Genomic DNA, 10,221 nt, shown 5'->3' with positions numbered 1-10,221 from the left:
CAAAAAAAAAAAAAAGCTGGAGAGGGCCTGGGATTTAGCTCAGTGCCACTGTGCCTGCCTCATAAGCACAAGGTCCTGAGTTTGATTCCTCATACCAGAAAACAAAACCAGAAAAGCTGGAGAGGACTGGGGTGGGGCTTCTTCATTGTTCGTGGGTGTGTCAACTAGTACAACCACTATTGAAATTGGTATGGAGATCTTCAAAAAACTAAAAGTAGAAATACCATTTGACCCAGCTATTCCCCTCCTAGGTGTCTTTCAGAGAGTTAAATATACCACAGTGATGTATGCGCAGCCCTGTTTATAGCAGCATAATTCATACTATCTAAATTTTGGAAGCAGCCTATGTGCCCACAAACAGAAGGATAAAGAAAACGAATTTTCAGACAGTGGAGTGCGACTCTTCCATAAACTTGAGTCGTTTGTAGGAAAACGGATGCAACCTGAGACCGTTATGTTAAGTGAAATAAATCCGACATGCGAGCTTAAATATCACATGGTTTCTGTTATATGAGAAAACCAAACTACGAATAAAGTGCAAAATAAAAGACAGAAAACAGGAAAAAGAGAGAAAAAGAAAGTTATTGTAAGCCAGCACAGACAATACGGAAGTACACCTTGATTTAGTATAATGGCCGAACGTGTTTTATATGCTTTTTGGCCTGTTAACCTGGCTATATGTTAATTCACTTATTAAGTCCTTAATAAGGATTTAAAAGACAACGGAACCTGATGCTGGCAAAAAATAATAATAATAAATTAAAGACGGTGGTGGGGAAAGGGGGGGAAAAAAGAGAATTGAGGTGTGTTTTATACATGTACTGTTTCCCCACAATGAATGTAATCTTGTTCTAAAAACATATTTTAATAAAAGTAATTTTTTAAAAATTTTTAAACAGTAGGCACTTGTTCCTAAATCTGGCGATAGTGAGAGAGGGAGGGAAGTGAGTTCCCCGCCTGTCTCTGCTTCCCTTTCTCCTTCCAGCCACCTGCTCCCCTCCAACTGGCCGGACCTCCCTGACCAAAATGACCCGGTGGCTCCGCCCCCTGGCCTTAGCGACCCAAGCCCCGCCCCTTCTCTGACCTTAGCGACCCGGCCGGCCCCGCCCCTCGGCCTCGCTGTTTCCTTCCTTAAGGTAAACAGACTGAACCGAGCCCGGCGAGGAGGACGAGGACCCGAAGCCCCTTCGGAGCCGCAGGAGGCGGAACCTGAGGAGCCTCTCGCTCCGTGGGCCCCCGGGTCTTGGTCGCCTCTCCCATGGCTGCCATCGGGGGACGCAGACGGAACCTCGGTTCCGCCGCCGAGGACCTTCCCGGAGCGCCTTCCACCCCCGCGCGCTGCCAGAGGTAGGTGTTGAGGAGGAAGAGGGCGCTGGGGGCGCGAGCGGGCGGGAAGAGAGCGCATGCGCATACCTGGGGCGCCCCGCCCAGCTGACTGCTGAAATGAGCAGCCTTTCTTTTTTAATTCCTTCCTTCCTCTCTTCCTCCCTCCCGTACTGGGAATTAAACTCAGGGCCTGCAGACCGAATAGTATCCCATCCCCTCCTCCTCCCGCCTCTCTACCCCTCCCCATCTGTAGGGCAGGCTGACCTCAAACTTGGGATCCTCCTGCCTCAGCCACTTTCATTTAAACCTTAGTCCCTCAGGGAACAAGGTGCCCCCCCCAATTAGCAACAATGATTTGAGATTTTGAATACTCTAGAAAAGCTTCTAGTTAAATATTTTTATCTCAAACCGTAATTACGATAATTGAATAGTCTTTTTCAGCCCTAACACCTAGCCGTATGAGGACTTTTATTATATACAGATTTGTGCTAAATATGGACATACACATAATGTATCTCAGTACAGTAGTTTTAAAACAGTTTATAAAATGAAAAGCAACTACTAAGGCTTGTCATCTGTAGGACGTTAGAGGGAGGAGTATGTTGACGGCTTGTTGTGCAGATGTGTACTGGGGAATGAATTCAGAGCCTTTACACTGAGCTACATCCCATATCCTTTTTAAAAGTTTTTAATTGCTCAGGCTGGAGTTTTAACTTGTAAGTCTTCTGTCTTAGGCTTCTAGAGTGCTGGGATAATAGGTATGTGCCACTATGCCTGTCTAGATTTGTGACTGTCATTTGTGACCCACTGAAACACTGTGTGCCTTGCTGATAGAAAAATTGGACCTTAATTTTTACAGTAGTGTGATTTTTCAAAATTGTTTTTCTTTAACGGATAGCTCTTATAACCTCCAGTGTTTGCTAAGTAAAATATCCCTTTGTAGTTCTCGAGAACTGACATTCTGAACATTTATAGGCAGCAGTGCTTACTGCTTTTTCTGTTTATTGAACTTTTCTGGTCTCGTCTTTTGTTTCACCAAGTGATCGTCATGTCTATAAAAAAGTCTGTTGGCTAAAGGCTCTAGATTTCATTACTTCTTGAAAGTTTGTTTCCAAGTATTTTCTGGTTGAAATTCTCCCATTCTCTGGGTGTGATAATGGGAAACAATCACATCATTGTTTAGGGGGCAGATATGAAAGGAAAATACATTGAACTGTGGAATATTTCACTAACTTAAAAACAGTTTAAGCCTGATGCCTTTCTAAAATTGGGCATCATTCTTACTGATAATGACCAGTGCATTTTTCCCTGTGCTTCTAAACAAATTCACATTAATTGCATAATTTCTTTGAATGTGTAAGAATTTTCTTTTGTCAATTATGCTGAGAAATATTTTACATAAAATAATTTTAAGTTTAGAGTTTACTGGGTTTTGACAGGTATATGTAGTCTTTTAAACACTACTACAATAGTTTTTATCTTCTCAAAAGTCTGCTCCTGCCTCTGTCGTCATTTCTGCCCCAACCCCCTTGCTACTTCTGATCTGCTTTCTGTCTCTAGCGAGCATTTCGTATACCATAAGTGGAATCATGCACTGTAGACTTGTGTGTTTGGTGTCTTATTTGACAAAGTGCTTTTGAGACAGCCATTTTATTACGTTTTACAGAATTGCTAACTTCATCATGTGGAAACATGTTAAAATTGATTTCTGAAGCTTTGATGAAATGTGTCTTACATTTTTTGCAGCAAACTGATCAAACAAATAGATTTGGATATTTATGAAAGCAGACAGAGCTGTTTGCACATTTCATTCAGCCTGCTACTCAGAAGACTGCAACCTCACCTTTGAAAAAGAAACCAGAGTGCCCAAGAATAAATCGGATGAGAAAAAGAACTTGCTCTCAGTTGGTGAATGAATAATAATTTATATTTCATTCAGCCAAACTTATTTTTGATAGTCTTCATTAGAAATATAAATTTATTTCATTTAAAAATTTTATGCCCAGTTGGCTTGGCAGTGTATACCTGCAAATGTATAAAAATTTAGTATTATATGTAATGCCTTACTTTTCATAGCATATAGTTATGGATTACGACCACTATACCTAATATAGCATTTAAATGTCATGCCATTTCTTAGATGAGTCAAGGCAGAGGTTACCATCACAGAGAAGTACAATAATCCAAGCTTGAACTTGGTTATGACTGGGCTGAGCTTTCATCTTCAAAACCACATCCGTAAACTGAAGATACGACTTTTACTGAAGTCTATGCTCGTGTGGGTGACATTGTGATGACCTATTCCACATCAGGTTAAAATTGTGTCGCATACTTCCTGTCTTTCTATAAAGTGTCAAGGGGTATTCCATCCTCGGGTGATTTTGCAAATAACTTATGTTCAATTTATAAATTCTTAAGAATTTTGGGCTTCTTGGGTAATTAAAGTATTTAATTAATAATAATTAACAAGGTTTTGAGTAGTCTCAGCTTTCTAGAATGGCTATAATTCCCAGTGTGAAAATGTGATCAGTAATTACAATCCACAAGATTGTCTAAAATATGAAAGTACAAACAATATTAAAGTCACTGGAAGCTCTCAAGGAATGGCATCATCTGTCATTTTCTAAATAAATGGGATGAAAATAATTGTTACACGTGCCAAATTGGAAGCTTCGGAATTGGGGAATAATTGGTTTTACACATCTGAGCCCTTAACATACACACCTTACAAACTATAACTTCCGAAAAATCAGTTTGGAAGATGATGTATCTGAATCTTTAAGGTTGTAGAATCTGGACATGGATATTTAATGTTTTTCTTCTTGGCACTGAGGAATGAACCCAGTGCCTTCACATAAAACTAAATCCCGAGCTCCTCTTTTTTTTCCCCTTACTTTTTATTTTTGAGATAAGATCTCACTAAAATTGTTAAGTCACCCACACTGGGCTCCAACATGTGATCCCTCCTGTCTCAACTTCCTTGCCTCCAAGTTCTGGGCTTCATCAGGTTTGTAAATAAAAATTTTATTTACACACTATATGTTAGCATACAAAATTTTAAATATTTCAATTTACTAGTAATTTCTGCTGTTTAGTTTTTGTCTAAATTCATATGCCTATTAAAAATTATTGTAGTGTATTGGTCAGCCACTTGACTATTATGTCAGAATAGAAGCTGGTAGTATTAAACTTGAAGCCAGAACTCTAATTGATTACTTTTCATTTTGACAGTTACCAACACTGTAGAACAAACAGAGCAAGAAGAGGATGAAGAAGTACTCATAGAAAGCTCTAAAGGAACCAGTGTTTACTCCTGATTTAGAGACTCTCCATCACGTATGTTAAACAGTTACTTGATTACAAGATTCCCTTCTGAAACATCATTTGTTAGTGTTTTGGTCTTGTCTTGGTTATAATTTATAAGAGGAATTTTTATTAATCTTAGATATTTGTTGTTGGTGAATAAAGTTCAGATTATTTTGATGGAGATATTAGTGTTATACATTGGGGTGCTATATAATTGGGGTGCTATATTTCAGAGGGATATAAAATGTGAAGGGTTTTATTATTTGTACTTAATTTCAGTAATAGAAAAAGTAAGGCATTCCATTGTAGTTTCATTTTGTTAGCAGGATCTTTGAAGTTAAGCTTTGTAGTCATGATTTTCCTAGGTAAAAGTCAGAGTACAGTTAAACTGTACTTGGGGAACCTTAGAAACAGAATTTAAGGGCATGGGATTTAGCTCAGTGGTTCTGCCGCCTGCCTTGCAAGCTCAGGGTCCTGAGTGTAGTCCTGAGTTTAATCCCTGGTACCAAAAAGAAAAAAACAAACAAGCAAACAAAACAATGGAATTTAAAACAAAGGCTCTTACTCACCTTTTTTATAGAACTTTTTTAAAAATCAGGGCCAGGGATTTAGCTCAGTGGTTCCACCACCTGCCTTGCAAGTGGGGAAAAAGAAAAGGTGGCTGGTATTTAAATTACTAATATAAATTTAATGAACAAAGAAAATTATTGAAAACATTTTGTGTCCAAGGAAGGAGGAAAAAGTATTAATGCTTTGTGAAGACAAGAGCATTTAGGACAGAGATCACCGAATAATGCATAGAGTATCTTCCTGATAAGTGTTTTTTATCTCCCTTGTTATGGAAGGAATTGGCAAGTGACACAGGGAGGCAGCAGAATGGAAGTAAAATAACAAAAGTTTCCTCCATCAATAGGGATCGATGACACCTAATGGCAGTGCCCTGATGGATCCCTCACTGGGTTCCAGCTCCTTCTTTTATAGGTTTTTACAGCCTTGATCACATTCAATTGGTTACATTGCATTTTCACAGTTCACATTGCTGATATTCAAAACATGGTGTTGAGGCAGTGGAGTTTCAACCCTGATTCAGTTCTTTTCTTAGGGGAGGGTACCTTTAAGATTTATTTAGTTATCTGTTCTAGCCAAGGGGAAGGGGGCATGTTTGGTCAGCAAAGCTAACAATGGTTCTTTTCATTTACAAAACTTTTGAGGGAGACTACATGTCTCCAGTGCTGGTTAATTCTGAACTAAACAGAGTGAAGGGCACAACTTACTTATATTGTGACATTTCCTAGCTTTTTGCTATTAAAGTGTTCTCTGTTACCCTGAATGTAAGATAAAGCTGTAACAAAAACAACACTGGCCATAAAATAACTTGGGATCAAGCAATTCATAGAAAACACATTACAGCTTGTGTCCAGATGTCCCCTCCACAGCCTCATGCACTCATAGATGGGGCTTTCCAGAGGTAGCTGGATCTAGAGTGTGTGATGCTGGGATTAAGTGTGTGCTGCTGGAATCAAGGGTATGTGACTACTGAACTACTCCACGAATTGGTTTGGCATAATTCTGTGCTTGGATAATGGGAAGGCATACCCTGGATGTGAGGGCCCGCCCTAGATAGGATAGACTAGAAGGGATAGAGGGCTGCTTCTCACTTGCTGCTGCTTCTTCCCTACTACACAGCTTTTCTGCTTTCTGCCTGCCATGAACTGTTCCTCCTCTGCAATGTGTGTCTTTCATGCCACCCTCGCTTGGAGCCAGCCTACTGTGGACTGAAACCTCTATAAACTGTAAGCCAAATAAACCTTTCCTCCTTTAACTTTGAGCATCAGGTATTTTGTCTCAGCAATGAGAAGAGTAACTTAGCTAACATGTGAGTGGTATTCCCCATGAGACTTGTTAGAAATCAGAATCCAAGCATTTCCCCCCAGAGTATCGTGTGCAGTGGAGCTGACAGCTGGTGATACCAAGATCTCACTGTCTACTTGTTGACGAGACTATGGGTGATCTGCACTTTGATGTTTAATAATCAGACCTTTAAATCTTAATTATAGTTGATAATTAGAATAAGAGAAAATTGCTTTGGCTCTCAGTAACTGGTGGCTCAGTCAACCAGTTGAGCAAAAACAGGTGAGAATGTCCCTCCCTCAACACATGTCACTTTATGAGAGAAATCTGCTAATTTCCAATGAGTCAAATTACTAAGTTCACAAATAATTTTGATTTTGAGCCTTCAAAACATTTGTGACTTTTAAAAATGGCTTTTCTTCTTTGAGTACAGAACTGAGTTGTACAAAGAAAAAAGCAAATATTAAATTAGGAGAGGAGCTTTTTTCCTACTGTTGGGTACATGTAGTAAACTCAGTCACTGTATTTTGTTGGAATTGTTCAGGTCTTGTGGGGCTTTCTTCATTTATATACTGCTGGCACATGATACTTATACAATAAATATAGATGACTTTCTAATTTAATTTAATTTTGGATTAATGAAGTCACAGCCCATATTTTATCACAATCCTCCTGTCCCCTTTCCATATGACCAGTTGATAACATTAACATGTATCACCAGAAATGTACCCAAAACAGGTCTGTGTTTTTATAGTCATATAGTGCTTTTCAGTTAGCATCAGAGGAACTTGGCAGTAGAGACAAACACAGTGCCAAAAACAAAACAAAGCAAAATAAACCCCGGTTCAATTAAATTGTGTAAAATGCTACAGAGGAAACTAAAAGGTCTGCGAATCTAACAGGAAAAGCGGTCTTCAAAACACCAGTCTAAAGGCTGCAGCAAACTAAGGGGAAGTGAAATGAGGAAGCCCTTTGTGCTGGCTGGGAAAGTCAGTGCCTGATCTCCTGGTCCAAATCAGGATAGCAGAAGTGAAGGGGGAAGCTGGATTTTAAGTATCCTTGGAAATGAACAAATCGAACTTGGTAGTAGATTGGATTGGGGAGAAGAGACAGACAGTGAGAGAAAAAGAGAAATCAAAAATAATTCTGATTTTTGGGCTCAAACGACTCAATGAATGGTGGCACCAGTTATTGAGATGGAAAATGAAGGTTTAGGAGGTTTGAGAGAAATTGACTTCCTTTTTGGATATAAGGCCTAATGAGAGACATTCAAATGGGTGTGTCAAACATGCAGTTGGATATGCAAGCATAGAGTTCAGAAGGGTTTGCAGCACAGATAAAAAGTTAGGAGTTTGTCTTAATCAGCTCAGTCTTTCATAAGAAAACACCATAAATTGGGAGGCTTACAAAACAGGAGTTTATTGTCTTACAGTTCTTGAAACTGCTTTGGACTCCAACATTAAATTGCCAGCAGGGTTGATGTCTGGGGAGACCTCCCTTGGGTTGTCGATGACCGAGTTCTTGCTTTGTCCTGTCATGGTGAACAGAGAGCCCTCTGGTGTGTCTTCATCTTTTAAGGCCACCAGTCAGCCCTATTGGGTTAGCAGTGCACATTTATGACCTCATTTAACCCCCTGCCTCCTAAAGACATTGTTTCCAAGTAGAATCAGTCACGTTACAGGTTACAGATGGTTTGGGCCTATGAGTTAGGGAGTGGGAAGACTTTAGTCCACAGCACCGTTGTCAGAATGTAGATGCTACTCAAAACCATGGAGATGGACAGAATTATCAAAGAGAAAATGGAATGGCAAAGGACCTAGTACAGATATTTAGAGCATATTACAAAAAAGATAACACAGCAGCCGTTGAAAAGTGAATGCCAGGAGTTTCAAGGAGGACATAGTGGACAGTGTCCAATGCTGCTGCCTTAATAGCCATTGTTTTTTCATAAACAGCAAGGTCACTGGTGGTCTTAGTAATGGTCTCAGTGGGGTCGTAGGGGACAGCACCAGAATGGAGTTGTCTGAGGAATGAGTATAGGCGTAAAAGAGGATTCAAGAGTGGGTGATGAGTGTTTTTTCATGTTTGTTTTGAGAGTATTGAGTGAAGGGGCCCGAGAAATAAATGGCATAATAGGTAGAGAGGAGCGTGAGACTATGGAAAGTCTTTCCTTGTAATTTCTGTAAGTTCAGAGACTTTGACTAGAATATCTCCCCAGGATTTAGCCACAGCTATGATTTCTTTTAATCTCTTAAAATCCTCAAAGAACAAGAAGTAGCCTCCTTTTATAAAAGTGAAAACCGAGGCACAGAGCTACTTGGTCAAAGTGGCGTTGTGCTAAGGGCTTTATACCCAACATCCTTACCATTCTTCTCATCTTCCTGCACTGAGTTTATGTGTCTGTGTCTAAAATCCTTAGCCCTGTGCCCAGCAGAGAGCAGGTGCTCAACAGATCAAGTTACTGCTGTCACCTTTTAGATGATCAGTGTCGGTGTTGCCTGGAATTCTCTCTCTTGTGCAACAGCAGCTCAGATGGAATGAAGCTCGCAGTTGGACACCTAAGGCAGTTTCATGTTTGTCTGTGATGTACTAGATTTCCTTGGGGTCCTTTTATATGAACAGTGTCCGTTAAATGCCAGCATCACAGTGCTGTCTTGTCAAGAAGTCCCTGGGAACTCATACGACAGAAATGAGGAGGTCTGTGTAGTTCATCCCATGCTCATGGTGGGCCAGATCCTGATTTACTGGGGTGCAAGATCACTGTCCGCGCTATTTAAAATTTCCCTCCCTGTTTTACCTGAGTGTGTGCAGTTGGCCGCACAGGAGACTTCTCACCTTGCCCCCTTGCTACTGGCAGTTCTGCTGTCTCCTCCCCAGGGGGACTGGCTGGAAACTGCTGTCTCTGTTCCCCTCTACTCCTTTTGAAGCAGCTCTACTTAAAGATGAGATGATTCAAAGTGTGTTTTTACAAACTGAGCTTCTAAAACTAAAATATTAATTAGGTATTTACCTAGGAGATATTAGAGATTTAAAAAATGATAATATCATACATTACTATGTCCTGTATGAGAAGTAGTATATATAAATTCTAATTTGTTTGAATTAGTAATGTAGCCTCGTTACCAATTGAGAGAGTTACAAGAGCATTGATACAAAGAACTTAGCAGGCCAGGATCCCAGTGTTTGTTGCTGTCTTCATGTGACAGTTTACTAAGATGCTTAACTATAAGAGCCAGGCATGGTGGGGAAAGCCTGTAACCCCAGAAGTCCCAGAAGTTGATGCAGGAGGATCATAAATTGGAGCCCATTCTGGTCAGTTTGGAGACTTAGAGAGGCCCTATCTCAAATTTATTTTTAAAAAATTTGAAACTGTTAGTCGATTTTTATTTATCTTATTTCTAAAGTTTTCATTTTTTGCACATTTTCTCAGTTTATAACACTTAGCACTCTAAAAGTAATATATATTATACTTTGAATGTTGGATATTCTCCCAAAAGCCCATATGTTAAAGGCTTGGTCCTCAGAGTGGTCCTTCTGGGAGGTGGTGGAAACTTTCTTTTTCCTTTTTTCTTTATTGGTACATTTTATGTATACAGTACAGTTCCATTCATCATTGGGATCTTGTAGCTTTACATAATATATTTGGTTCTTATTTTTTCCCCATTCCCCTGCTCACCCTTCACCCCCTCCACCCTTCCCTATTTACAGATTTTGTTTCCATTGTTTTCCCTTTCTCTT

The 10,221-nt window shown here is 39.8% G+C and overlaps 1 long non-coding RNA gene across 1 annotated transcript; it reads left to right on the top strand.

Annotated features, from left to right (window-relative positions):
- Positions 1-1,084: 1,084 nt before the first annotated feature.
- On the top strand, positions 1,085-9,816 carry LOC104853951. The gene is made up of 4 exons (XR_777941.2): positions 1,085-1,347; positions 3,073-3,234; positions 4,558-4,662; positions 6,319-9,816. It is a non-coding gene; the product is annotated as an uncharacterized LOC104853951 (long non-coding RNA).
- The last annotated feature ends 405 nt before the right edge of the window (positions 9,817-10,221 follow it).

The sequence above is a fragment of the Fukomys damarensis genome, unplaced genomic scaffold (genome assembly GCF_012274545.1).
Source record: "Fukomys damarensis isolate Sample0158 unplaced genomic scaffold, DMR_v1.0_HiC HiC_scaffold_38, whole genome shotgun sequence".
NCBI classification, from domain to species: Eukaryota; Metazoa; Chordata; class Mammalia; order Rodentia; family Bathyergidae; genus Fukomys; species Fukomys damarensis.
This window is presented reverse-complemented; position numbering and strand designations above follow the sequence as displayed.